This window comes from Pinus tabuliformis, chromosome X (assembly GCF_031772625.1).
Source record: "Pinus tabuliformis cultivar Carrire ecotype Pingquan chromosome X, CPIR1, whole genome shotgun sequence".
Lineage (NCBI taxonomy): Eukaryota > Viridiplantae > Streptophyta > Pinopsida > Pinales > Pinaceae > Pinus > Pinus tabuliformis.
Window position 1 is genome coordinate 1318640460 of NC_142308.1, and position 26495 is coordinate 1318666954.

The window sequence follows — 26495 nt, forward strand, 5'->3', positions numbered from 1 at the left end:
AAAAAAAATATTAAAAAAAAGGGGTGGCAGGCCATTAATCCCACCACCCCAATCCTTATCACATATAAATTATGGAGGGGTGGGGCACCACCCTCGGCCCCTCCCGCACATTTAGTGGAACCTCTGATTATGGGTAGGCCATTACAGTTTCACGCGGAGGAATGTGTGGGTCGGCCCTTGGGGTATGGTCCAACCACAAACAACAACCACGTTTATAGGGATACGGACCCTGTTGGAGCCAACGATAGCTGAGGTGGGTGGGTTTCCCAAGGTGGGCCCAATCTAACCTCCCTTTTAAAATTAGTATTTCGTTATGTAAAATGGTAAGGGGTAGGGTTTGACCGCCCGAACCCCTCGACAACAATCAGATCTCTAACAACTTTACCCAACAGAGATTTTGTAAACTCCGCCCCTCTTTTACATCTAAACTCAGTCATCATTGCACCAAGGTATAAGAGGAGTGTGCACATAGTTCGATGCACATTAATTTTGCAGATGGCGGTGTTGGTCGCTCTAATTGTTTTCACAATTCGAGCTCCACATAAATTGTCAACCCGAGAAGGTCTTTTTATTTCAAAGATAATAGCGCACTGGATATGCTCAATTTCAAAAGCGGAATCGATGTTGTAGTAAAAGAAAGATACACACCTGTTAAATTCATCAATCTACTAATTCACACTCTACTTAATTAAGGCTGAAGTCAATTAAATTATAGCAGAAACGATTTCTCTGTTACAGCAAAGGAAAATCAATCTACAAGGAGGGAAATCATTCAACCATAGCAGGAACAGGACCCTATTCCTTGGTGAGGAACTTCAGCACCTGCTGCCTGGCACCTAATCACACTATAAGAAAAGTAACTTCAAGAGATCAAGACCTTATTCCTAGGAACAGGAACCTTCAGCACTTGTCCTCTTGTTTCTAATCACACTGCAGGCAAAGGAAAGCAATCAATGGGATCAAGACCCTATTCCCTTATGCAGGAATCTTCAGCACATGCTCCCAACATCATTCATTCATGCATTCAATACGTGTAGCGCTAAAGAAACAGAGTATTGCAAAACTGTGTAACTAGTGTCCAACAACAGAATTAAGGGAAATGCAAACACATAAAGAAATAAGCAAACTACAGGAACCAAAAGGGTGAATCTTGTGAGGAAGGCGGGCCCTTTCCTTCTCACAAGATTCCCCAGGAGAAAGAATTAAATTGAAACGCTCAAAAGAAGATTTTATTCATCTGTCAAAGTAACTGATACATTACAGAAGGAGACTAGCTCCAGTTCTCACACAATACTCTCCTGTAACTTACAATTCAACCCCCCTCTAATGATGATGTCTCCTCTTTTTAAAGAGGAGACATCTTTTACAATTTACATGAGAGCGAATCTTCATTATCTCGATTCTGTTTTCTTTTCCAAAACAGGACTATTCTGTTCTTTCAAAAAGAGATGCTGTTACAACCGAGACAATAAAAGTGCTATCTTCAGGATGATCCAGGTAACCGTATCTTCGTGCTGCTGCTACTATTCCACAAAAAGTTCTTCCAGAATCGCAAATTACGCATAACGGGATTTGCGTGCTTGACGGCTGTTTCAGCAACTGAGTCAGCTGTTTCAGCAACGGAGTCAGCTGTTTCAGCAACGGAGTCAGCTGTCTCAGCAACGGCCGCTCGTTCCCAACAAGGCATATAACTTATCTGCGATCTTTGACTTGTGTTAGCAACAATGCACTTCAATTAATGATAAAATATAAGAGTATTGCGGAATTAAATGTAAGACAGATTAAACATATAATAAAGAAGAGGTTTCTATATACCTTGGGATAAAGTAGATGAAAAAGACAATGAAGTTCATCGTTTAAGAGTAGAGTGGTGTCGAAATATATAGCAAAAATGATACATAGTGGAGTCCTAACATCCCCCCCAGCTAAAAATGTTGCATGTCCTCAGGCAACCCCTAGTCTGAATCAGAGTCTGAGTACTGGGACTGAGCATGCAAATTACTCAAGCAGTAGGTGGAGAAGGTGGCATCTGTAGGAGCTCGGAATCCGCTGTCAGTCTGCAAATGTTGCCATGCCAAGGCTTCCTCTCTGTCAGTCAACTGGTAATGACATTGATATTTGTCTGAAGGCAGCCATAAAATTGGAAAACGGAAATGATACCCGATCCAGTTTACTCCACAATGTTGAATGCAATTAATGTACTTAGGGACCCTGGATAATGCAGCTTGAAGATTGAGAGGGTTAAAAGGATGATAATCCTGTCTTTCCTTACATGACTGTTTCCAAAAGATATCATTGGCCTTCAATGCAGCAGTACCCTTCATTCTAATGTGCTGTTGACACTTAAAAAGTATTGAAGCCTGTAATTGCTGCATGTACTCGTTCATTCCTGGCTTCTGCAAGAATTCATAATATTGTGCTATAAACGTGGCTGGGCCTACAGGCTCTGGTCTAATCCACAGGAGTTTATTCTCCTCATTATGACTGCTTGCAGTGAACGCAGTCTGCCAAGTGAGCTGGTTAGACAAAAATGAAGCAAATGCCCTGATTTGTATATCTCCTGCAATTGGAATAAGATTAACTCTCCTATCTTCAGGAATGGCCTCATTATGAAGGTAGAGTTCGCACAGCAGATGCTGGTCACTTTCAGGGGCCTCCTTAAAGGTCTCAACAAATTTCTCTGAAGTCATTAATTCATATGGTCTGCCATTTGCTATTGCTTTTAATTGGAAATAAACTAATCGTTCAGAAAGAAAGAGAGAGTAGTTTACAGAGGGTTTGCGCGTAGCCATCAACTTCTGGACTAATGAAAACATCAAGGCTATCTTTGCCTTAGATTCTCTGGCTTCCTTTTTATACTTCCTGTGCTCTTGCATTATTTGGTCCCAACTATCACAGTTGGCATATACATGGTTCTGCCATTGTAACTTATGCTGTCGTAATATTATATCTTGTTCTTCAGCATATTGCTTCTTCCATTTATTCATCTGTTCCAATTGATTCCATGGCAGAGTCTCTGTCTTGGCATCAGAAGTAGTGAGTTGGGACGTTGTTTCCTCTGTTTGGATGGCTGCATCAAAAGTAGTGGGTTGGGACGTTGTTTCCTCTGTCTGGATGGCTGCATCAACCTGCAAAGGACGGGATATCTGAGGTTTGATTTCTTCTTCTTGCTTTATAGAGAGTCCTACTGGTTCTTGTGGAGCAGTAGGGCATCCCTCTCTTATTCCAGCTGATGTAGATGCCTCAGATAATTGAACTAGTTTGTAGCCTGCATTCTGGTAAATGTTGCCACACTCCTGGCACATGTATTCTTTGCATGGCTCCTTATTTTGCATTGAGGCTATGTGTGCTAATGTATGGAGATTCAGTTCTCTTTCAAAAGCCTCTCGAGCCATGGTTAGTTCCTTCTTGTAAGCTTCTAATTCAGACTTCAAGAATTCATTCTCCTCCAATAGAGATGTCATAGTATGTAAACCTTGTGTACTGGTTGACTCTGTTGGGGTATTTTGTTGATGCACAGTCGTAGCTAGTTCTTGTGCCACAGTGGCTGGTTCTTGTGTTTCAGCCACTGGGCAAGTGACTGGTTCTTGTGTGACAGTCACTGCTGATTTCCCACTACCGTCCTGCTTGGTGTATTCTTGTGCCCCAGTGACTGGTTCTTGTGTGACAGTCACTTCTTGAGCCATAAACAATGTCGTATTATCCCGGGGCGCTGGTTCTTGTGTGGTAGTGCCTCCGGACGAGACAGGTTGGGAGGTTTGAGATGGGGATAAAGGTTTTAATAGAATAGTGGCAGGGTAAGGGAAAATAGAGGTGAGTTTTGTCTCAACAGCCATTTTCATTTTTCTTTTTGGTAGGAAGGCAGCAAAATCACTGCCTTTCCTTTTCTTTGAAGGGGAGGGTTTCTTTCTGGGGACAGGGTTTTTCGAAGAAGTAAGAATTTGAGATGTAGACCTTGTCCGTGGTCTGGAGACTGCGACTGTTGGGGTTCTTTTCTTTTTATAAGTGGGTGAGGAAGGGGGTGTTAGAGAGTCGTCACTAGGGACAGAAATAGTGGGGGCAGTTAGCTCTGCTGAATGAGGCGAGCTCGGGGTTGGGTCAACTGGGGAATGTGGAATTTCTTCCTGTTGTTCTTCATGAGGAATTTCCGGAATATCATGAGGACTTTCGGGTAGTTGGGGCGTTTGGGCTTGTTGAGGAATTTCGGGCGGCTGGGGTGTTGGGGCTTGTTGAGGAATTTCGGGCGGCTGGGGTGTTGGGGCTTGTTGAGGAATTTCAGGTGGGGCGTGCAGAGGGGGATTTTGCTGAGCAAAACCCCTCTGTATCAGCAACTGGCATAAACGGTGATGGGTAAGGGATAACATTGGGAATTTAGCTCGTTTACAATAATAAGACATGTTTTTAATACAACCAAGCAGATAATAGGGGATATTAATCAGTCGTCCATTCCTCAAATGATTCATCAAAACAAAATCATGATTGTACACTACCTGATAACGCCCCTCACACGTTAAGTAGTGTTTGATGAACTCTGCCACTGATGGCCATGGTTGAGGAAGTGAGTGCAGACTAACCCCGCGGCCTCTGGGTTCCACTTGCTCATCTGGGTGCAGAAATTCTTGCTGCGCGTTGAGAACAACCTGCTTCCTGCTGAACCAGCGAGTACCCTCAGCTGGCAACCCTGATACCTGAACTATGTCATCCTCTGTCACTGAAATGCGAACCCCTTGGACCACCGAAAAATCGTCTTGAAGGTTTTGTGCAAATTCTAAGACTTGTTCCTGGTTAAATTCCCCCAACCTTTCAAAATATACTGTCCATCCCGCTTGGTGGAAAATCTGATAGACTTCGGGAAACAATTGAAGAAGACTTATGGAGCCGGGCTCATGTCTAACGGTCGACCCTCCCATGGCTGTAGCTTTGAGTTATCCGCAGAGGCACCGGCACAGTAAACACAGACCCTGATCGCGCTAGTTGTTGCAACAGAGGCTGCATGGTCTAAATGACGGCAGAAATAGATATGACAAGGGACGGAGGCTTGGTTAATGCGAAATGATTGTTCTATTTTTGGAATTCCCCCCCCTACGTATGGTGTAATAATGATTGGGCGTGTGAAGATATGTAATCATTATAAATGAAATCCTCTCTTTAATATGATTTAACCGAATTACATTAAAACCTCATACCTTACATTTTACCTTTGGTTTAATAATTCGAAGTGTCGGTTGCTTCAAAATAGCTTTAATGTACATGGAAGAATCTGTAGATTTTCTCTGAAGTTTAGAACAGGAGTGTAATTGAATCTGGTACGTGCTGAATAATTTTTCGCCAAAAGGATCTGAAGTATAATCATGGAGAACCAAAAAGCTCATATAACAGCAAAGAGGAATACTGTTTTGATGATAACAAGTTGCTGAAACTGGTGTTTGAGCAACTGGAAAATGAACGATACGTTGCTGAAACAGGTGTTTCAGCAACGGGAGAAATCAATAATACGTTGCTGAAACAGGTGTTTCAGCAACGGGGAAAATCAATGATACGTTGCTGAAACAGGTGTTTCAGCAACGGGAAAAATCAGAGAAATGGGATAAATGACTTAGGTCTGTGAATGGAGAAAATATTTGATAAGGGATCATTTCAGCAGTAAGGGGTGGGAAATACTGACTGAAGGAGGATATTTCAGGGATGGTGGGAGTGGGAATAATAGAAATAATGTGGGTATGGAGGGATATTGCTTTAGGAAAAAGGGTAAAATGATGGGAAGAAGCTTCTTGATTTAAAGCTTCAGATCTTCTCATGATGAATCTGTCCTCCTTATTGTTTTTTCCAGAATCTGCAAAATTCAATTGTAATATGCCAATCCTTGACAAGGATTATTAGTGCTAAATATAATCTAATACTAAAAATATAGTGCAGAAAATTAAGTGTTGTGAGGAGCGGAAGACTCCCCTAGAAAAAGATAATGAATATCAGTCATGCAAGCAGTCTTGAAATCCTCTTTAGAAACAGGGCGCTTATATAGACGGAGCCTATGGCCATTGACTAATAGAGGTGTTTTAGCATCATCAATTGTTACAAGCCTTACCGTTCCGTTTGGAAAAACATCATCTACTTCATATGGTCCAAGCCAACGTGTACGTAGCTTTCCCTGAAAATTTTCAAACCAAGAGTCATACAACAAGGCCCAATTACCTTTTTGGAACTGCTTGTGTTTGATAATTTTGTCATGCCACTTCATCCTTTGTTGCTGTATCATGTTTGTTTGATGAATGGCATCTAATCTCTTTTCATCCAACTCCAAAAGCTGCTGCAATCTAGCTGTCTGCACATCATTCAAATCAAGATTAACAGCTAAAGCAGTCCTTAAAGTTTTAATTTCAAATTCCACAGGAAAAACAACATTTTTACCATAAACCAATTCATAGGGAGAAAAACCTGTAGTGTTTCTCCAAGTAGTCCTGTAAGCCCATAATGCCTCAGGGAGCCTTTGGGACCAATCCTTTCGGTTGTCCTTCACTGTTTTAGTTAGAATGGCCTCTAAAACTTTGTTTGTGCTTTCCACCTGCCCATTGGCCTGGGGGTGGTATGGTGTAGCCATTCTATGTTGAATATGATATTTGTGAAGGGTAGATTTAAAACCATGAGAATTGAATGGAGGTCTTCCATCAGTAACTAGCTCTCTAGGAATTCTAAATCTAGTGAAAATCTCTTCAAATAAGAAGGCTAGGACAGCCTCTTCATTGGCTCTAATAAGTGCTTTGGCCTCCACCTACTTAGTCATATAGTCTGTGCAGACTAATATATAGATTCTTTGATTGGATGGAGGGTTAATGGGTCCTATGAAGTCCAAGGCCCATCTTTCAAATGGTTCAGAAACTACCTGGGGGTTTAATGGCATTTGGTCTCTATGATTGGGTTGACCCATTCTCTGGCAGCTGTCACAAGCCCTTACATACTTCTTTGCATCCTTGAATAATGAGGGCCAATAGTAACCCATCCTCAGAATTTTATGTGTTGTTCTTTTATCAGCAAAATGGCCTCCACAAGGGCCATCATGACAAGCTTTCAATATGTCATACACTTCATCTTCTCTAATGCATCTTCGGATCTCCTGATCAAGCCCAGTATAGAAGAGACACCCGCTTATCCAGCTGTACCTGGCACTTTGTTGAACAATTCTTCTCTTTTCTCTATATGACAGGTGTGCTGGTAGTTTTCCTGCAACCAAATAATTAGCAATATCTGCATACCATGGAGAGTGAGCAGAAACTGCAAACAAATATTCGCCAGGAAAACTATCATCTACTGGAATATCATTGTCAGTTTTTAACCGTGAAAGAAAATCAGCCACCACATTTTCTTTACCAGGCCGATCTACAATTGTAATATCAAATTCCTGCAATAATAATAGCCATCTGGTAACTCTAGCATTTGTGACAGATTTTTTCATTAAGTATTTAATAGCTGAATGATCAGTGTGCACAAAAGTAGGATAACCAGTGATATAGTGTCGGAATTTATTAATGGCATAGATTACTGCAAGGAACTCTTTCTCGGTAACTGTATAGTTAAGCTCAGCAGGGGTCATATTCTTACTGATAAAGTATATAGCATAAGGAAGATGATTTTCCTCTTGTCCCAAAACCGCTCCAATAGCAATGTCTGAAGCATCAGAAGATATATGAAACGGAAGATTCCAGTCAGGCCCCCTCAAAATAGGAGCAGTAGACAACTGATGCTTCAGCTCTTCAAAAGTTTTCTGACAAGAATTAGTCCACTTAAATTCAGCATTTTTCATAAGCAATACAAATAATGGAGAAGCTATTTTAGAGAAATCTTTAATAAATCTCCTGTAATAACCAGCATGTCCTAAAAAACTTCTCACATCAGTTTGAGTTTTAGGAACAGAAAGATTCTGAATGACCAATATTTTAGATGGATCTACCTAAATACCTTGAGATGAAATAAAATGTCCAAGCACTATTCCCTCACTCATCATCATATGGCATTTTTCGGTACTTAAGGAGAGGTGAGCTTGTATACATCTTTTAAGTACTTTCTCAAGGTTTTGTAATGCCTCTTCGAAAGACACACCATAAGGGGTAAAATCATCCATAAATATTTCCATAGAATCATTCAGCATATCGGAAAAAAATTCCTATAACAGCTCTTTGAAAAGTTGCTGGTGCGTTGCACAACCCAAATGGAAGAACTCTATAAGCAAAAGTTCCCCAGGGGCTGGTGAAAGTGGTCTTGTCTTGGTCTTGGGGTGCAATTCTTATCTGATTATACCCACTGAATCCATCTAGAAAAGAAAAGAATTTCTTCCCTGCGAGACTGTCCAACACCTGATCAATGAAAGGTAAGGGAAAGTGATCCTTTTGAGTAGCTTTGTTTAAAGCTCTATAGTCGACACATACCCTCCATTTCCCGTTTTTCTTAGGAACAATTACTAATGGGGAAACCCATTCACTGTCAGATATGGGGTATATAAATCCTGCGTTAAGCAATTTTTGAAGTTCTTCTTTAACAATTTCTCGTAGATTAGGATTCATTCGTCTTTGGGGTTGACAAATAGGTCGGCATCCCTCTTTAATGTAAATTCGGTGAGTACATAATTCAGAAGAAATACCTTTCATGTCCGTGTAATCCCAGGCAAATGCCTCCTTATATTCGTGCAATAACTTCATTAGTTGCTGTGTTTCAGCATCTGTTAGATCAGGATTTATGTTTAATGTCTTGCCGGGTTCAATTTCAACTGTTATGCTTTTAGATGAGATCGTGGTTAAAGTTTGAGATGAATCTTCAGGTTCAATCTTTTCTTGTGCATCAGTTTCAAAAATTGCAGTTAATTGATTGTTTGTTTCAGCAATGACAGAAGAAGGTTCACAAATAAAATTATTGATTATCTCATCCTCTGTATTGTCTTTAAGAGTTAAAGCTTGTCCTATAGTTAGAATAGGCTGAACAGCATTATCATCATAATCCATCCATATAGAATCTTCATTATTGACTACTGGCGTAGCGTGAGGATAAAGAGTTAATTGTTTTGTTTCATAACCATTAGAAATTGTCATTGAACCAGATCTGCAACTAATAAATGCATCAGCTGTGGCCAACCATGGCCTTCCTAGAATTAAGGGATGTCCCCCCAGCTTTGTTTTAGTCTGCAATACAACAAAATCAGCTGGATATTTCCAGGATTCAACTGAAATGAGTAGGTCTTCAACAATTCCTTCTGGTTTAATTGTGGAACGGTCAGCTAACTCTAAGATGGTGGGTGTATCTCTGATTGTGTTATTCAGCTGTAACAATTGTGAAGTTTCCAGAGTCAATATATTAATTGCTGCACCTAAGTCTACCAGAACTCGGGGAATCATTGTTTTACCAATCTAAACTGTGACAGTAGGATGGCCAGGATCACCATATTTTACAGGAGGGGTTTTTCCGAACATTAATGCAGACAAGTCTCCCATCACATGTACTGTAAGGGGATCCTTGGTTTTCCTACCAGGTTTCTTAACACAAATATCCCTTAATGTTCTGGCATAAATTGGTACATCTCTTAATGCTTGTAAAAGTGGAATTTTAATGTACAAATTTCGCAATTCCCCCATAAAATTAAAAGCAGGTGTTTCAGCTGTTTTGGTTAAAACCAAACGCTCGGGGAATGGTGGTTCTGTTATTTCAACATTTTTGTTAGGAGGTGGTTGAGCTTCTTTTTGTTTCTCGGTTTCATTTTTATCTGAATCAGTTATGTCATCAATAATAGGCTCTACTATTCTTCCAGATCTCAAATGAATATCATTACATTGCATAGTAGGAAATATAGACTGATTCTGAATATCAATGACTTGCACAACTTTATTATTGGGGTTAGGGTTTGGTTGCACAGGTAGTTGGGGTCTCATTTGGTTGTTTGGCGGAGCATTTGATGGCAGAGGGAGTGATTGTTGGAATTGAGGCAATTGATTTGAGTACGGGAGTGATTGACTTCCAATTTGGGTTCCAAGGATTGAAAGGAGGTGGCTGCTGTGGAGGCCAAGGAGTCCACATTGAAGGGTCAACAAAGGGAGGGTTTTGCATTTGCATGGGTGGGAAATTCATTTGATTGAAAAGTGGGTATTGCATTTGGTTGAAGGGGGGGTAACTTTTTTGGCCAAAAGCAGAATAATTGTTCCAACGATTAAATGGCATACCAGAGTTCGTACCTTGCCCTTTAGGTTGCCACTGTCTTCTTTGAGTTAGCAGGTAAACTGCTTCAACTTCTTCTTCCGTTGGCTGCAACGCTGCTTTTATTCCTGGTAGAGATGGACACTATTCCGTCTCATGATCTTTCTCACAAAGGGTGCAAATTGGTATTTTATCTCTTGGGCATTCCCTTAGTGGATGTTTGTCTCTACATTTTGGGCAAAAGACAGCCAGAGTTGCTTCTTCTTCGGCCTGCTTCTTCTTAACCTGCAAAGTATCAATCTGCGAAGCAAAAGAACTTAACATTTCGGTTTTAAATTCTTCAAGTAGATTACCTATTTCTGCTCTTGTTGCTCCTCCATTGGCTGATTTCTGCACCCTTGAATATGTGGAATCTCTTATTCTGTTTCTTGCAGCTCCCCTAGAGCACCTCTTAGCAAGTTCACAAATCTCATCATATGATTCCTTAGATATATCTCCCTTAGCAAGCATATTTAACATATTTAAACAATCATCCCTTAAACCTCTAAGTAATATTGTTTTACGAATTTCCTTACTTATATCCGGATGATCAGATCTCTGTATGTTGTACTGCAGCCTTTCTATGTAGTCCTCCAGGCTCTCATCTGACTTTTGTGCCATATTGAGTAGTTCATCCTTCTTCTCCCTCGTCCGGCAGTAGTCTTGATATTTAAGCATAAATTTTTGTTTCATCTGCTCCCATGTTGTGATTACCTGACTTCCAAGGCTCATGAACCATCTTAAAGCATTCCCTTTTAAGGTGGCTGGAAACAGCTTCAACTTTTGAGCATTAGTAACATAATCATAACTTCTGCATAATATATCAAATTCAAAAAGAAATTTGTCAGGATCTTCAGTGGATAAACCATGAAAGTTAGGTAGAGTAGACAATGGAATATTTTTCATTGTTCCTGCAGGGAGATCACTGATGGGAAATCCCAAGGTAGAGAGGGAATTTTCATCCCTTCTTTCTTCTTCAGGACCTGCACGTCCTCCTCCAAAGAGGAAGGCATCATTGTTATCTTCCATTGTTGGCCCTCCTACTGCACTTTCTCGATCGTCAGAATCCTCTATTGGTTCTTCAATGTTCTCTACCGGTCGTCCAACGCTTTCTACTATTTCCTCAATGTGTTCCACTGATCTGCTAATACTTTCCTCCGACTCTTCAGCACTGACTGCTAGTTCTTCTGTATTTTCAGGACCCACAACTTCCTCTGTTCTGTAATCTGACTGACGGGAACGCTGAAATTTTGATTTCCGAGAACTTAATCTTTGTGATGATTCAGCCTTCGATACAATCTCGTCAATAAAAGTTTTTCGTCCTCCCCAGCCCTTGCCACCTGTGCGGTTATTTTTCTTCTGGTTTCCTCGTCCTCTCATACAATCTGCACATTAAAAAGAAAAGATGAATGCTTTTGAAATCTATAATTACCTTCCCCGGCAACGGCGCCAAAATGTTGGTCGCTCTAATTGTTTTCACAATTCGAGCTCCACATAAATTGTCAACCCGAGAAGGTCTTTTTATTTCAAAGATAATAGCGCACTGGATATGCTCAATTTCAAAAGTGGAATCGATGTTGTAGTAAAAGAAAGATACACACCTGTTAAATTCATCAATCTACTAATTCACACTCTACTTAATTAAGGCTGAAGTCAATTAAATTATAGCAGAAACGATTTCTCTGTTACAGCAAAGGAAAATCAATCTACAAGGAGGGAAATCATTCAACCATAGCAGGAACAGGACCCTATTCCTTGGTGAGGAACTTCAGCACCTGCTGCCTGGCACTTAATCACACTGTAAGAAAAGTAACTTCAAGAGATCAAGACCCTATTCCCAGGAACAGGAACCTTCAGCACTTATCCTCTTGTTTCTAATCACACTGCAGGCAAAGGAAAGCAATCAATGGGAGCAAGACCCTATTCCCTTATGCAGGAATCTTCAGCACATGCTCCCAACATCATTTATTCATGCATTCAATACATGTAGCGCTAAAGAAACAGAGTATTGCAAAACTGTGTAACTAGTGTCCAACAACAGAATTAAGGGAAGTGCAAACACATAAAGAAATAAGCAAACTACAGGAACCAAAAGGGTGAATCTTGTGAGGAAGGCGGGCCCTTTCCTTCTCACAAGATTCCCCAGGAGAAAGAATTAAATTGAAACGCTCAAAAGAAGATTTTATTCATCTGTCAAAGTAACTGATACATTACAGAAGGAGACTAGCTCCAGTTCTCACACAATACTCTCCTGTAACTTACAATTCAAACCCCCCTCTAATGATGATGTCTCCTCTTTTTAAAGAGGAGACATCTTTTACAATTTACATGAGAGCGAGTCTTCATTATCTCGATTATGTTTTCTTTTCCAAAACAGGACTATTCTGTTCTTTCAAAAAGAGATGCTGTTACAACCGAGACAATAAAAGTGCTATCTTCAGGATGATCCAGGTAACCGTATCTTCGTGCTGCTGCTACTATTCCACAAAAAGTTCTTCCAGAATCGCAAATTACGCATAACGGGATTTGCGTGCTTGACGGCTGTTTCAGCAACTGAGTCAGTTGTTTCAGCAACAGAGTCAGCTGTTTCAGCAACGGAGTCAGCTGTCTCAGCAACGGCCGCTCGTTCCCAACAAGGCATGTAACTTATCTGCGATCTTTGACTTGTGTTAGCAACAATGCACTTCAATTAATGATAAAATATAAGAGTATTGCGGAATTAAATGTAAGACAGATTAAACATATAATAAAGAAGAGGTTTCTATATACCTTGGGATAAAGTAGATGAAAAAGACAATGAAGTTCATGGTTTAAGAGTAGAGTGGTGTCAAAATATATAGCAAAAATGATACATAGTGGAGTCCTAACAGGCGGAACCATGAGTACTACAGAGAGGTGGATAGAACCATGATCTGAGCAATTTCTCTAGTGGGGCATATTTTCACTTTGTCATATTTTCACAAATTTTATATGGTTTCAACATTTCTCGATGCCACGAACGCAATGGTGTTGTCCATTTCTCCAATAGAGTTCTGCTTTTTTCGGCCATTTTCCGTAATGGAGGTATAAGACTCCTTTTTGTAAATGATGATTGTACTGTTCTTTCTCATGCCACTTAATGAATGAAGGCCCTACATTGATCGAGCAAGGCCTAGAGATGTAGTTCAAATTAGACGAACTTCGTTATCAATTCTTTTGTCTTCTTTCATGCTTTATGTGTTTCTCTTCTTCTCTAATGTGCACATTAAATTTCTATGTTTAAGCTACAGTTTATGCATATAATTCTCTGATACATATATAAGAAAAAGATCCTGGATCAAGTGGTATCATAGCAAGTATTTGTAGGTGTCAATTACATGTTTGTATGCTAATAAGTAATAGGCTCCAAAGAGGCAAAGGGAAACTAAAGTATTTTGAACTTGAAGCAGGGCATGCACATTGAAGTAGAAACATGGTAGATGAAGAGGCTCGTTATGAAGAGGAGCTCAATTTCCGCAAAACCTTCTATACAATGGTAGAAAATGTCGGTCAATTTCTTTCAAGGATGGAGAAAGCAGAAGGGAAAAAGGTAGAAGAACAAGGTTCAGTGCATGGAAATGGTGAAGAATAACCCCCTCCTACTCCTTCCACAAGTGAGAGTTCTTCTTCCTCTCATCACCATCATCGTAGAAATTCAAGGGATGCATCTAACAAAGCTTTCTTTAAATTAGATGTCAAATTTGATCTTCCCATGTTCAACAATGAAAGTAATGTAGAAAAGATTAATAACTAGATTAGGCAGATCAAAATCTACTATATGATTCATTAGATTGAAGAGGATGAGCCAAAGATTCAGCTAGCCTCTTTTCGTATGAGTAGCACAACTATCGTCTAGTGGGAGAGAAAATTGTGAAGAAGAGTGTGGGTAATCTTCTTTCCTCATGGCCTAGTTTTATTTTTGAAATTAAGGAACAATTTTACCCCTTGGGTTATAAGAAAAAATCCTTAATGGATTTGCAATACTTAAGGTAAGGCAGAGGTCAGGATGTTCAAAGCTTTACAAAGGAGTTTAGAAAACAAACACTTAATTTGGGCATTGCACTTGACTCACTTGAAGTAGTAACTAAGTATATTGGATCATTACATCGTTACCTTAGACATTCATTATTATTGTTTGAACCAAGTACTATTGCATTGGCCAGTGTAAAGGCCATCCATCTTTAGAATAGGGGCAATAATGAAAGAGATGATCATTTCAAGAAACCAGCTTTCAAACCTCCCAATGGAAAACCCAAAGGGAAAGGAAAAGGAAAGGAGAATATGATGAAATCAACCAAGAAAGATGAAGGAGAAAGAGATTATTGCACTCGCTGCAAAAAGGAAGTTCATGACGACGATCATTGTTGGAAACTATACCTGGAAAAGAGACCAAATAAGTATGGAGGAAAAGGCATGCAAAAGATAGTGGAAACTATACAACAAGGCCTTGGATCCAACTCTGGAAATGAAGCATTGGTCACAACAGTAGAAACAAAAGGAACTCTTAGACTTCATGGTAATTCTGAATCACATGAAGGCACTAGTTCAATAAATGATTCTCTTCCTAATGAACTAAAGAGAATTGCGCTACTTCATATTACAGTTATAATAAATCATACAAAAGTGTAAACTCTATTTGATACCGAATCCCAAGAAAATCTAATTTCAGAGTCCTTGGCAAAGAAGCTAGGCTTAGAAACCAAACCACATCCAAAACCTTACCCATTTGGATGGATACATGATAAAGCAAATTGAATGTACCTAAGTAGTGCAAGGTTAAATTTTTTATCGCTTCTAAGTTAGTGGATGAGGTAAAACTTGATGTGATACCATTTGATATCTGTGGCATGGTGTTAGGGAGTTCATACCTATATGATAGAAAGGCAATCTTCTTCCGTCATGAAAACAAATACCAAATCACAAAAGATGTGGTAGAATATATTGTAAGGGCTCATCAAACTAAAATCAACGCAAACCTCGTAAGTGTAGGAAAAATGAAGAGTTTTGTGAATTCCAGTAAGGGTTGCATGCTTATGGTTGTAAGGGAGAAAGATGCAGAATTATCTGATGCTTTCCAGGGTTGTGATCATGTGCATAAAAAGGAATTATGTGAATTACTATGATGAGATGTTTAATGAACCAAGGGGATTACCTCCGAAGAGGTAAATCCAACATGAGATCCATTTGTAGCATGACATTCCTTTTCCAAATATTGGCTTGTATAGGATGTTGACCATTGAGATGAAGGAGATCAAAAAGCAGGTGTAGGAAATATTGAACCAAGGGGTCATCAGACCAAGAAATTCTCCATGTGGCTCACCGATTGACTTAGTGTTGAATAAAGATGGCACATGGAGGATATGCATGGATTACTGAGAACTAAACAAAATCACGGTGAAAAATCGTTACCCTCTTCTGTGCATGGATGATTTATTAGATTAGTTAAAGAATGTTATCTATTTCACCAAATTGGATTTGCGTAGTGGTTATCACCAAGTCTGAATTGCAGAGCAGGATGTGTGGAAAACTGCCTTCAAGGCAAAACAGGAGTTGTTTGAATGGATGGTGATTCCATTTGGACTTTGCAATGCCCCAACCACTTTCATGAGGGTCATGAATGATCTATTTAGGCCTCTCATTGATGAATTTTTTCTTGTATATCTGGATGATATTCTTGTCTTTAGTAAAAGTTGGAATGAACATGTAAGCCATGTGAATAAAGTGCTTGATGTATTGAAAAAAAAAACTCTATGTAAAAGTGTCAGTTTGGGAAAACCACTTTAGTTTAGCAAGGTCATATTGTTGGTCATGGTCAGCATAAAATTGATCCTTCTAAAGTTGAAGCAATTGTAAATTGGCCTAAGCCTACTAGTGTAACCAAGGTTCACAGCTTTTTGTGTGCAATACAATATTGGAGGAGATTTATTGCCAATTTCTCTATTATTGCAACACCTTTACACACACTGAAAAGTGTAAAGCAATTCTTTCAATGGGGAGGAGAGTAGTAGAAGTCCTTTGAAACATTGAAAGAAAATATTAGCATCGCACTAGTCTTAGCCTTACCATATCTCCAATAGCAATTCGAGATCGAGATAGATGCTAGTGGATATGCCATAGGAGTTGTACTGATGCAGCAAAAGAAGTTGATATGTTACCATTCAGATAAGTTCTCTCAGGTTGTGATAAACTATCCCACTTGTGACAAGGATTTATATTCCTTGGTCTAGAGTATGAAAAATTGGAAACACTACCTGATTGGGAAGGAGACCATCATCCATACGGATCATCATCCCTTCCAATATCTTCAGTCACAAGCCAAGTTGCAGCAATCTTGTCATTTCAGGTGGATGGGTTTTCCTTAGTAGTTTCATCTTGTAATAAAGTATAAGAAGGGCACTAGCAATAAAGTGGTCGATATGCTATCTTGCCCATCTATTTTTGCTTCTATTATTTTTCATAATTCTTTGTTATCTATTGAAAGTTATCCTAAACATTATGCTAACTGTTAGCCTCCTGTTGCGACAGGTGTTCATTTTTCATGATTGACATCTTTACATGCCAAATATGTCATACTTTGCATGCTGCAGTGTTCCATATTTCCAAAAAGAGGTTAAAGAAGATACTCTGAAAGTGTGACAATCCAAATGCCACTGCTGAATTCCAATTTTGATGACTCAACCATTTTTGTCCTATAAAAGGGAGGGCCAAACAGCTTAAACTTGGTCTCCCTAGGTTTCAATTTCCTGTTTTAGAATATAGAGAATGATATCTGTCCAAACAATTTAATCTTGGCAGATTTGTAGATAGATAGAGAATCAAAGGAGCCCAACTGCTTAATCTGGGCCCTTGGCAGAAATAATTGTAGACTTAGATAGGATAACAGAAAAAAGTAAAATTTGTAAAGCTGGGTCTGCAAGTCTAAGTGCACCCAAACCAAAGAGAAGAAAAAATGTCAGGATGGTAGGCTAGGTAGGTAGTTTTTGAGGTTGCAGAATGATGATTCATGATCAATCTTGTGTTTCTAAGTGTTATATCTTTTCAGATCACAACCATGATGCAGTTTTCATCTGGAGGAAGTCAAGCTGGACATAACTAACTCCCCTGTTCATTCTTATTCCCCAAATCACTCACTAATTTTCCCAAAGAGGTCAAGATCTGCTTGATGCCTCTTAGTCACCATTTTCCACATTATTGGCCTTGGTAAAGTTCTACTTTACTCAAGGATTTCCATTCTTCTATTACAAAGTCCTATTCCCCCAAAATGGCCTAAGGTTCCTTACCTTAGCGCTTTCTCATCATCTTCATATTAACTCCTGACTATATTATATAGCCCCCTATTCTTTCCCCCTCCCCTACTAAATCTATACTAAAAAACTCCCCTATATACATACCCCGCCCTCTAGCACTATAGCTATGTATTTATCAGTTCTGGGACATAATAGTCCACCTGGGACTATCATGAACTCGTCCGCGTCCTAACAGGAGTTAGTGTGACACCTGGTCATGCTAACAAACTTTTTCCCTAACCCTAGCCCTGAAAAACCCTCTTTTCCGCCCTTAACCTAAAGTTGCGTGCATAAAACATTAACCTCGCTCGTTAAACAACCCCATAACCCACAGTTCCTAAGTTCTAAACCCCCCCGCCGCGCCGTATAAAGATTCACATATTCACGTGCCCGTCCATTATTCTCCCGCCAGCTCTGCGCTCCGTCCACCGTCGGATCGGGGCCTCCCCATCCGACAGCTCTCGGCGTTTTCGGAGGCGCCCTGCTACTCGGACGTTAGCTTCCGATGGCGAGGCGGTTTTTCCGCCGTACCCAAAGACACTTGTCCACTTCCTATTGCATTGGAGGGGCTCTGACAGATACCGCCCTCGTACAGAAAGCGGTCCGATGAAACCGCTTTCCGCCCTCTGTACGCGCGCCCCATGTCGCCTGTCCGGTTCCACGTGTCTGCCAAGTCACCTTCACCACGTCACCTTGCTGACTTCACCCTGCCACGTCATTCGCCGTACCATGGTCCCACCTGCTGATGTCATGCTGGCGTCATGCTGACGTCATCATCAATTTTGAGGCAAAAGGCTAAAATCGTGCTTAGGAGGCCCGGATTCAAATTCCGAGGCAGTTTTTCATGCGCGATTAGCGCCTAGCGGTAATCGCGCATGGCTACGGGAAAAGGGCTGAAATGGAAAATCCCTCATTGCGCAGCCCCCAGTAAGCCCAAAAGGCACCAAATGACCTATTTTTCTTCGCGAGGCATGCAGAGATGAATAAAAGACAATTCTAAACAAAACAGAGGGCCGAACAACGGCCATTAAGTTTTGATTTGACCCGCAGCGAGAGAGAAACTAGCCCAATTCATTTTTCAAAGAGTATCAGAGGAGAGATGAAGCAGCAAAGAATATCAGTTAATTTTTTAATGGAAATCTTTAGTTCCCAAGGCAGGTCAGCATTAATTGGCCTCCAGCAGAGTCAAGTCAGGAGGTGTAAGCCCATCCCAGCTCTCAAATCACAGTTAAAGCACTTAAAGCCACCGAACTACAATGGAGCAGAAGTCCATGCTCAGTTATTACAGAAGCACTGGACCAAGCCACCAAGGACAATGCATTGATTCATTTCTGATACGGCTGCCCTCAGTGCAGCTCAGAGATATTTTTTGCATTTATAAGTTTAGGTTAGATTAATCATTTACTTTTAGACCTGCTTAGGTCACAGCTGTAATAAACAATTTTGGAGAATATTCCCTATATATACCACCCACTGTATTGTTTCAAGGGTTGGTTGATTGATATCTTTTCATTAAAGGCTCGCACTGTATGTCTGATATTTTTCTTTAATCAAAGATTACTGAAGAGAATGGAAGAATGACTGCCTGATCTGTTTTTACTGGTCTCTAGAGACTGAATGATGGAATTCTCGTGCTGCAACATGAATCAATAAGTGCCGCTTACCTCTTTCTTTTCATTTTTCACCATCCAAATAGCAAAAAAGAAAGATTAGCTTAGAACTTGTTTAACTGCACTCTAGGCTCAGTTTTTGCTATTTCTTTATGTTTTTTTCATCTGAAATGAACTGGACATGAATATGAATTCCCTGTGGCTCATATTTACTCTTATTCACATGTGTTTGACAGTTATCTAAGGATTCTTTACTGCCCTTAGATAGAGATCAGCCAATTTCCCCTATTAAGCTGACTGAGAGATTCTTAATTGCCTCTCCTTCCTTAGCAATCTTTCCATCCTTTAAATTTAGAAAATTGTCCCATGTGCAGCTACCTTGCTCCTTATTCCTCTTGTGACCAAGAAAATGTACCAACAGTCTTACATCCTTGACTCCATGCCAAATGTTTTGAAACTTTCACACCACACTTGCCTCTTTACTTGAAAACATCAATTTTCCCACCAAAACACAAACAAAACACAAACAAAAAATCCCTGAACTCAATAACTAGCCTGAAATCATCATCAACAAAGCTAAATCATAAAGAGAGAGCCCTCTCTGACTACAGGTGGGCTAGAACCTGCAGTCCAAAGTTTGGTTTGTGGTTACCTCGGCCGTATCCCTTTACTCCGACTTGGGGGACAACCTGAGTTATAACATAATGGCAACTCCACTGGGGACATCCTCAGTTAATTCCACTAAGAAGGTTGGAAAAATCCCCAAAGCGAATCGATTTTCTAATTGCTGTATATCCCTTAAAACTACAGATGAATCCTGAATGTCAGCCAGGAAGCCTTTGAAACTATTTCTGTTTTACATTAATAGAAGCAAATAAAAGTTGCTTCAGTCAATCTTCATGCTAGTTTTAAACTATGCACAACCATCTCAAAATCTGACAATTCCTTGCCGATTTGAAAAATATTCCCATAAAAATACCAAAAAACAACATTCGGAAACTGGCTCCCAAGAAGAATCCATGATATACAAGGTCAAATCCAGATCCAGACCCTCCAGCTGTTTTTGAAAATCGGAACCTAATCCCAAAGATCCTCAGGAAGCAAGAGAAAAGACAAGATTTTGCTGATTTGAGTCCTGAAGCAACTCCTCCAAGTTGTGTTCCAACCCCTATTAAAGTTTTATTTCGTTCAACCCCTACTTCCCCTTATTCATCATCCACATCTCAAAGTACTCCATCCATACCTCCATTCACTATCGTTCCAGTTACTTCAGTCACTCCTGTTATCCCTGTTATCCCCTTTGTCCCACTTATCCCTTCCAATATGGCTAATAGATATGCACCCCTGCAATTGCCTGCTAATCCCGGGGCTTTACCTCAGGAGAACCAATCTAAAATTACCTATTTTGACAACACCGGTCCTTTCACCGCCCTTCAACATACCAAAAAGATGCAAGACTATTTTGAAAACTACCAAATAGATGATGATAGCGTGAGAATGAGAATTTTTGTTCAACGTTTAACCAGAGATGTAAGAACTTGGTTTAGATCACTTGCTGCAAATTCCATAACTACTCCAGATGAGCTTTACCAATCCTTTACCAACAAATGGGAGAAAAAGAAAGACCCCTTGCACATACTAGCTGAATATGACACAATTAAAAGAGGTCCTCAGGAGACTGTCTTGGAGTACTGTGCAAGGTTCAACAATGTCTATAATGCAAAACCACAGAACTTAAGACCCTCACCTGACCTTGCCTTGTATAAATTTCCTGATGGATTCGATCCAGATATGGCATACCAGTTAAAAGAAAGAGCTCCTCAGACCCATGCAGATATGCAAAATGTTGCTGTCAGCGTAGAGGCCAACCTAATTGCCAAAAAAAACAGAGCCAGAATGGAAAGAAAAACCACCTTTAAGGAAGAACCCTCAGCCTTTGATCACAAGCTTGATGCGATTATCATTTTCCTACAAAGGCTGGGAGAAAGAGTAGAAAATGTTGAGAGAAGATCATCATTGGAAGGGCAATAGTCCAATACCATAAGGAACCCAAATTTTAGGAAAACGCAGAACACAAATGTTGGTAGATCAAGCCTAGACCATGACATAAGACCCCCTTTTCAAGATAATTATGTTGAAGGATCTACATCCAATGAGCAAACAGAAGACAATCATATGAATCTAATGGATCTAAAGGGTGAGCATCAGACTTTTTTGAGCCAAGAAGACCAAGATGAATATAACTTTAGTCAATTTCAGACTAAGCCTGGCGAGTCTTTTGACTTTAAAAAAGGATATGATACTTCTGTGTACGAAGTAAACAAACAATACAAGCTGAGAACTAGAACCATTGACATTTCTAAACCTAACAAAATAAAGGATGGCAAACAGCCCAACAAGATTAAGAGCAAGGCTGTCATAACAGAACCAGCTGATACAACTATCCCAAATCCGCATCAAGTAACTATAGAAGACATTATAGAAACGCAGCCTCCTATAGATAAGCTTTTGCCACTTTCTTCCTCTGAGCAAAACTCGAACAACGCTCCAAAAGGCCTTCCTGAAGTTGAAAAAACACAAGTAATCAATTCCCATAACAATGATAAAAAAGAGAAAAATGTCGATAATTCAAATGAAACAGAAAAAACTACCAGCATCAATACCAAGACTCCATTGGAAAAGCCATTTAGTTTAGAGGCAGAAATAGCCAAGTTGAATATATCCATCCCCCTCTCAGAACTTGCCAAACATGATGTATATAGGCAACAGATTCAAAGATCACTTCAAATCCCAGAGAATAAGGACAATGTGAATGTCCTGGATGATACCCCTGAAGTGTTGTTTGGCCCAGAAGTGAATGGAAAATCAACATATGGACCTATTCCACCCTTTTATGTCAGTTTGCATATACATGACAAAGTTCTGCACAACGCTATGTTCGACTCAGGAGCATCACACAATCTGATGCCCAAAGCAGTTATGGAAAAGCTGAACCTTGATATTACAAGACCCTACAAAGATTTGTACTCATTTGACTCAAGTCAAGTCAAGTGTTTAGGCCTCATCAAAGACATGTGTGTCTCCTTAGTCCAATATCCCAATAAGACCATCCTCATGGACGTGGTGGTGGCTGACATCCCACCAAAATATGGTATGCTCCTATCAAGAACATGGGGAGCAAAGCTCCAAGGAACCCTTCAACTAGACCTCTCCTATGCTACTATTTCAGTCTTTGGGCAACCAAAGAGATTGTACAGAGAAACCCTCATGAAATATATGGTGAGTAGTGAGAGTAAGCCTGAAAATTTTCCCATTTACTCAATCCATTCTGATATGGATTCTTTTATTTTGTTTAATAATAATACAAATTCTCTAACTGATGATGAGTCGTTAGCTCTAGAACAACGAGCACAAATCAATGAAGAATCGATTGCATATACCCATGAGACTGTCACAACAATTAATGCAACCAGCATGATAGAGGAAACTCCCCAAACAGAAATTTCAACTCTGCCCAATCCTAACATAGCTGAAATTCTTAGCACAAACCACAAGCAAGGAATCACATGGTATTTAGAGTTTGATGGCTCTGTCAACAAGTTAGGAGCAGGGGCAGGTGTGTGGATTCACAATACACATGATAACCATGCGGAAGGTCATGCCTACAGACTGAACTTTAAATGCACAAACAACATGGCAGAATATGAGGCTCTACTGTTAGGCCTTAAACTGCTCAAAGCTCTAGGAGCTGCAAAGGTGTCTATTTTAGGAGACTCTGACCTAGTCATACAGCAGATGAAAGGTAACTTTGTAACCAATGACAATAGAATGAGAGCCTATAGGACTGCTGCCACTAATATACTCAATGCATTTACTGAATTCAAACTGGCCAAGATTTCAAGAGAGCATAACATTCATGCACACAGCCTAGCCACCTTTGCTAGTACATGCAAGCTTCCTTTTGACCCAAACCATCACTTCATAGCTGAAATAAAACATAGGCCCACTGTCCCAAACAATGTGAAAGATTCGCAAGTGTTTGAAAATGACGCCCAGATCAACAATTTCCTCACCCTTGAGCATGAGTTCTCTAATATCAACATTGACATGGATGCTATGAACGATGTCCAATAGCAAACAAATGAAAACCAGCAGGTTGTAACAACTACAACAGCCAAACAAATCCTAAACCCCACTGTTTTTGACAAAACAAACATAGAACAGCTGAAACAAATACATTTGGAGGAAATTGCCAAAACAGAGGCAGAAATCATTGACCTGAAGGATAATTTTCTGCCTGCTAGCCTAACCCCATTAGAAGACATGTTTGACACCAATGATGTTCCCAGAAAGCCAAAACTGCAACCATTTAACACTGCTATAGAAGAACACAACATTGGGACAACAGAGAATCCCAAAATGATCAAATTGTCCAGAAATTTACCACCTGATCAAAAGCCCAAGTACATTGATTTGTTCAAAGAATTCCAAGATGTATTTGCTTGGAGTTATGAAGATTTGAAATCCTATGACACCTCGGTGATCCAACACACAATTCCCTTAAAACCAAACTAGAAACCTTTCAAACAGAAACTTACGAGAATTAACCCTATGCTTCTTCCCATGATTGAGAAAGAAGTAAAGAGGATGTTTGAAGCAGGCATAATAGCACCCATCAGATTTTCTGAATGGGTATCCAACCTAGTTCCTACAAGAAAAAAGACAGGTGAGATTAGACTTTGTGTAGATCTAAGAAATTTAAACCAAGTCTCCCTAAAGGACCATTACCCTTTGGCCAAAATGGACCACATCTTATAAAGAGTAGTGGGGTCATCTAGAATCTCTTTGCTAGATGGCTTTTCAGGTTTCAATCAAATACTTGTTCACCCGGATGACCAAGACAAGACAACCTTTACCACACCCTGGGGAACATTTAAGTATGTTAAGATGCCATTCAGACCTAAAAACGCTGGTGCAACATTTCAAAGAGAAATGGATATTGCTTTTGCCAAAGAAATACATGACTTCCTAGTTGTCTATCTTGATGACCTAACCCCGTTTTCCAAATCTGATGAAGATCACCTTAAGCATCTTAGGAAAATATTCATCACGTGCAGGAAATATGGCATTTCCTTGAATCCCAAGAAGTCTCTATTTGGCCTTGAAGAAGGCAAATTACTCGGTCACATCATATCAAAAGATGGGATCAGAATTGATCCTGAAAGAATCCAAGCCATCCTCCAAATCCCATATCCAAGAAACATAAAATAGCTACAAGCATTCCTTGGGAAAATCAACTTCCTAAGAAGATTTATTCCAAATCTAGCTGAACTAATATGACTGTTAAGTAATATGTTAAAAAAATATGCCAAGGTAAAATGGTCTCTTGAAACCAAACAGGCATTTGAGAGTATCAAATCCACCTTAACACAAACCCCTGTCCTCACCAGCCCACAATTTGACAAAGATTTTATCATTTTTTCTTTTGCATCTGATCATACTATAGCTGTTATCCTTTTGCAAAAGGATGAGTAGGGAGTTGAAAAGCCGATTGCATTTTTCAGCCGAGCTTTAAGAGATTCCCCTTTGAAGTACCCAATCATGGAAAAGCAGGCCTATGCACTTGTTAAGGCCATCAAGGATTTTAGAGTGTACATTTTATATTCCCATGTGATTGCCTATGTCCCACACGCTGCTATAAAAGACATATTGACCCAAGAGGGATTAGAAGGCAAAAGAGGCAAGTGGATAGCAAACATCCTTGAGTATGACATAGAAATAAAACCAACCAAGCTGATAAAGGGACAAGGTTTAGCCAAACTAATGTTCGAAACAAACTTTCAAGCCTTAGACATTAACCAACTGGACAATGAACAGGAGCTGGCGACTCCACAGATCAGTGAGACCTTTTTGCAATCTCCTTGGTATGTTGATATATGTTTTGTATTGTTAAACCTGTTTGCTCCCCCAGGATTGTCCAAAACCAAGAAAAGATTTTTGAAAATGAAAGCTTTAAAGTTTTGTGTCATAGATGGTGCATTATTCTGGAGAAATCATGAAGGTATATTTCTTAACTATTTAACCATGAACGAAACTAACAATGTCATGAAAGAATTCCATGCAGGTGACTGTGGTGGACATCTATATTGGAAGTCCACTGCTGATAAAATTTTAAGGGCTGGTTTTTATTGGCCCTCTCTTTTTGTAGATGTAAAGAATTTTACCATGTCATGCCACAAATGCCAAGTCTTTGAGGGCAAGAGAAAGTTGTTACCTTTGCCCCTGAAACCCATCTCTACCGAGAAGCCTTTTCAACAATGGGGTCTTGACTTCACTGGAGAAATCCATCCCTCTTCCTTAGGCCATCACAAATGGATCCTGACAGCCACCGACTATTTCACTAAGTGGGTTGAAGCCATTCCTTGCAGGCATGCCAATGACACCGTCATTATCCAATTCCTTGAGTGCAATATCCTTTCTAGATTTGGCTGCCCTGAGAAAATCATCACTGACAACGTTGCTGCCTTTAAATCCAAAAAGATGGTTAGTTTTTGCCACAAATTTCATATTACCTTGGGCCACTCTACAGCCTATTACCCTCAAGGCAATGGCTTGGTCGAATCATCCAACAAGAGCCTCATCAACACCATAAAGAAAGTGTTGGAAGAGAACAAGAAGAACTGGCACAAAAGGCTGGTGAATGCCCTATGGGCAGACAAGCTTTCAAGCAAGAGATCCATTGGAATGAGCCCTTATGAGCTAGTATATGGCATGGAGGCCAGATTTCCATCATCCCTGGGCATTCCTACTATCAGACTGTTACATGAAATTCAGGCTGAACCAAATGACATTCAAAGAAGGATCAATCAGACCACTCATCTTCAGCAAACCAGAGAAAAAGTTTATGACAGAGCTCAAATTTTGCAGGAAAAACTCAAAAATATGTTTGATAGGAGAGTTAAAGCTGAGGATTTTTACATTGGTGACAAAGTTCTAAGGTGGGACTCACAAAGAGAAGACAAGGGGAAACATTCCAAGTTTGATTTTTTATGGAAGGGACCATTCGTTATTTCTGCTGTTCATGGAAATAACACTTATTTTCTCAAGTTTGTAGGGGATTGTTCTATTGAAGAAGGCCCTGTCAATGGCCATACGTTAAAACAATTCCATGATCCCTTTTAAGGGACACAGTGCAGTTTTATATATATCTTTTGTACATCGATATTTGTATATATCAACACTTTGTTCTCATTTTCTTTTTATAGCAAACCTATTGTCAAGGGAGCAACAGTGAATTTTGAGAAGACATAGCCAATACAAGTGCTCCAGTTCAAAAGCTCTGTCTCTGCACTAACCTCAAACAAAACAG

General features: G+C 39.9%; 1 pseudogene; it reads left to right on the top strand.

The window, feature by feature from the left end:
- LOC149144943 (uncharacterized) overlaps positions 1-26495 on the top strand; it is a 95703-nt pseudogene that overhangs the window by 15890 nt on the left and 53318 nt on the right.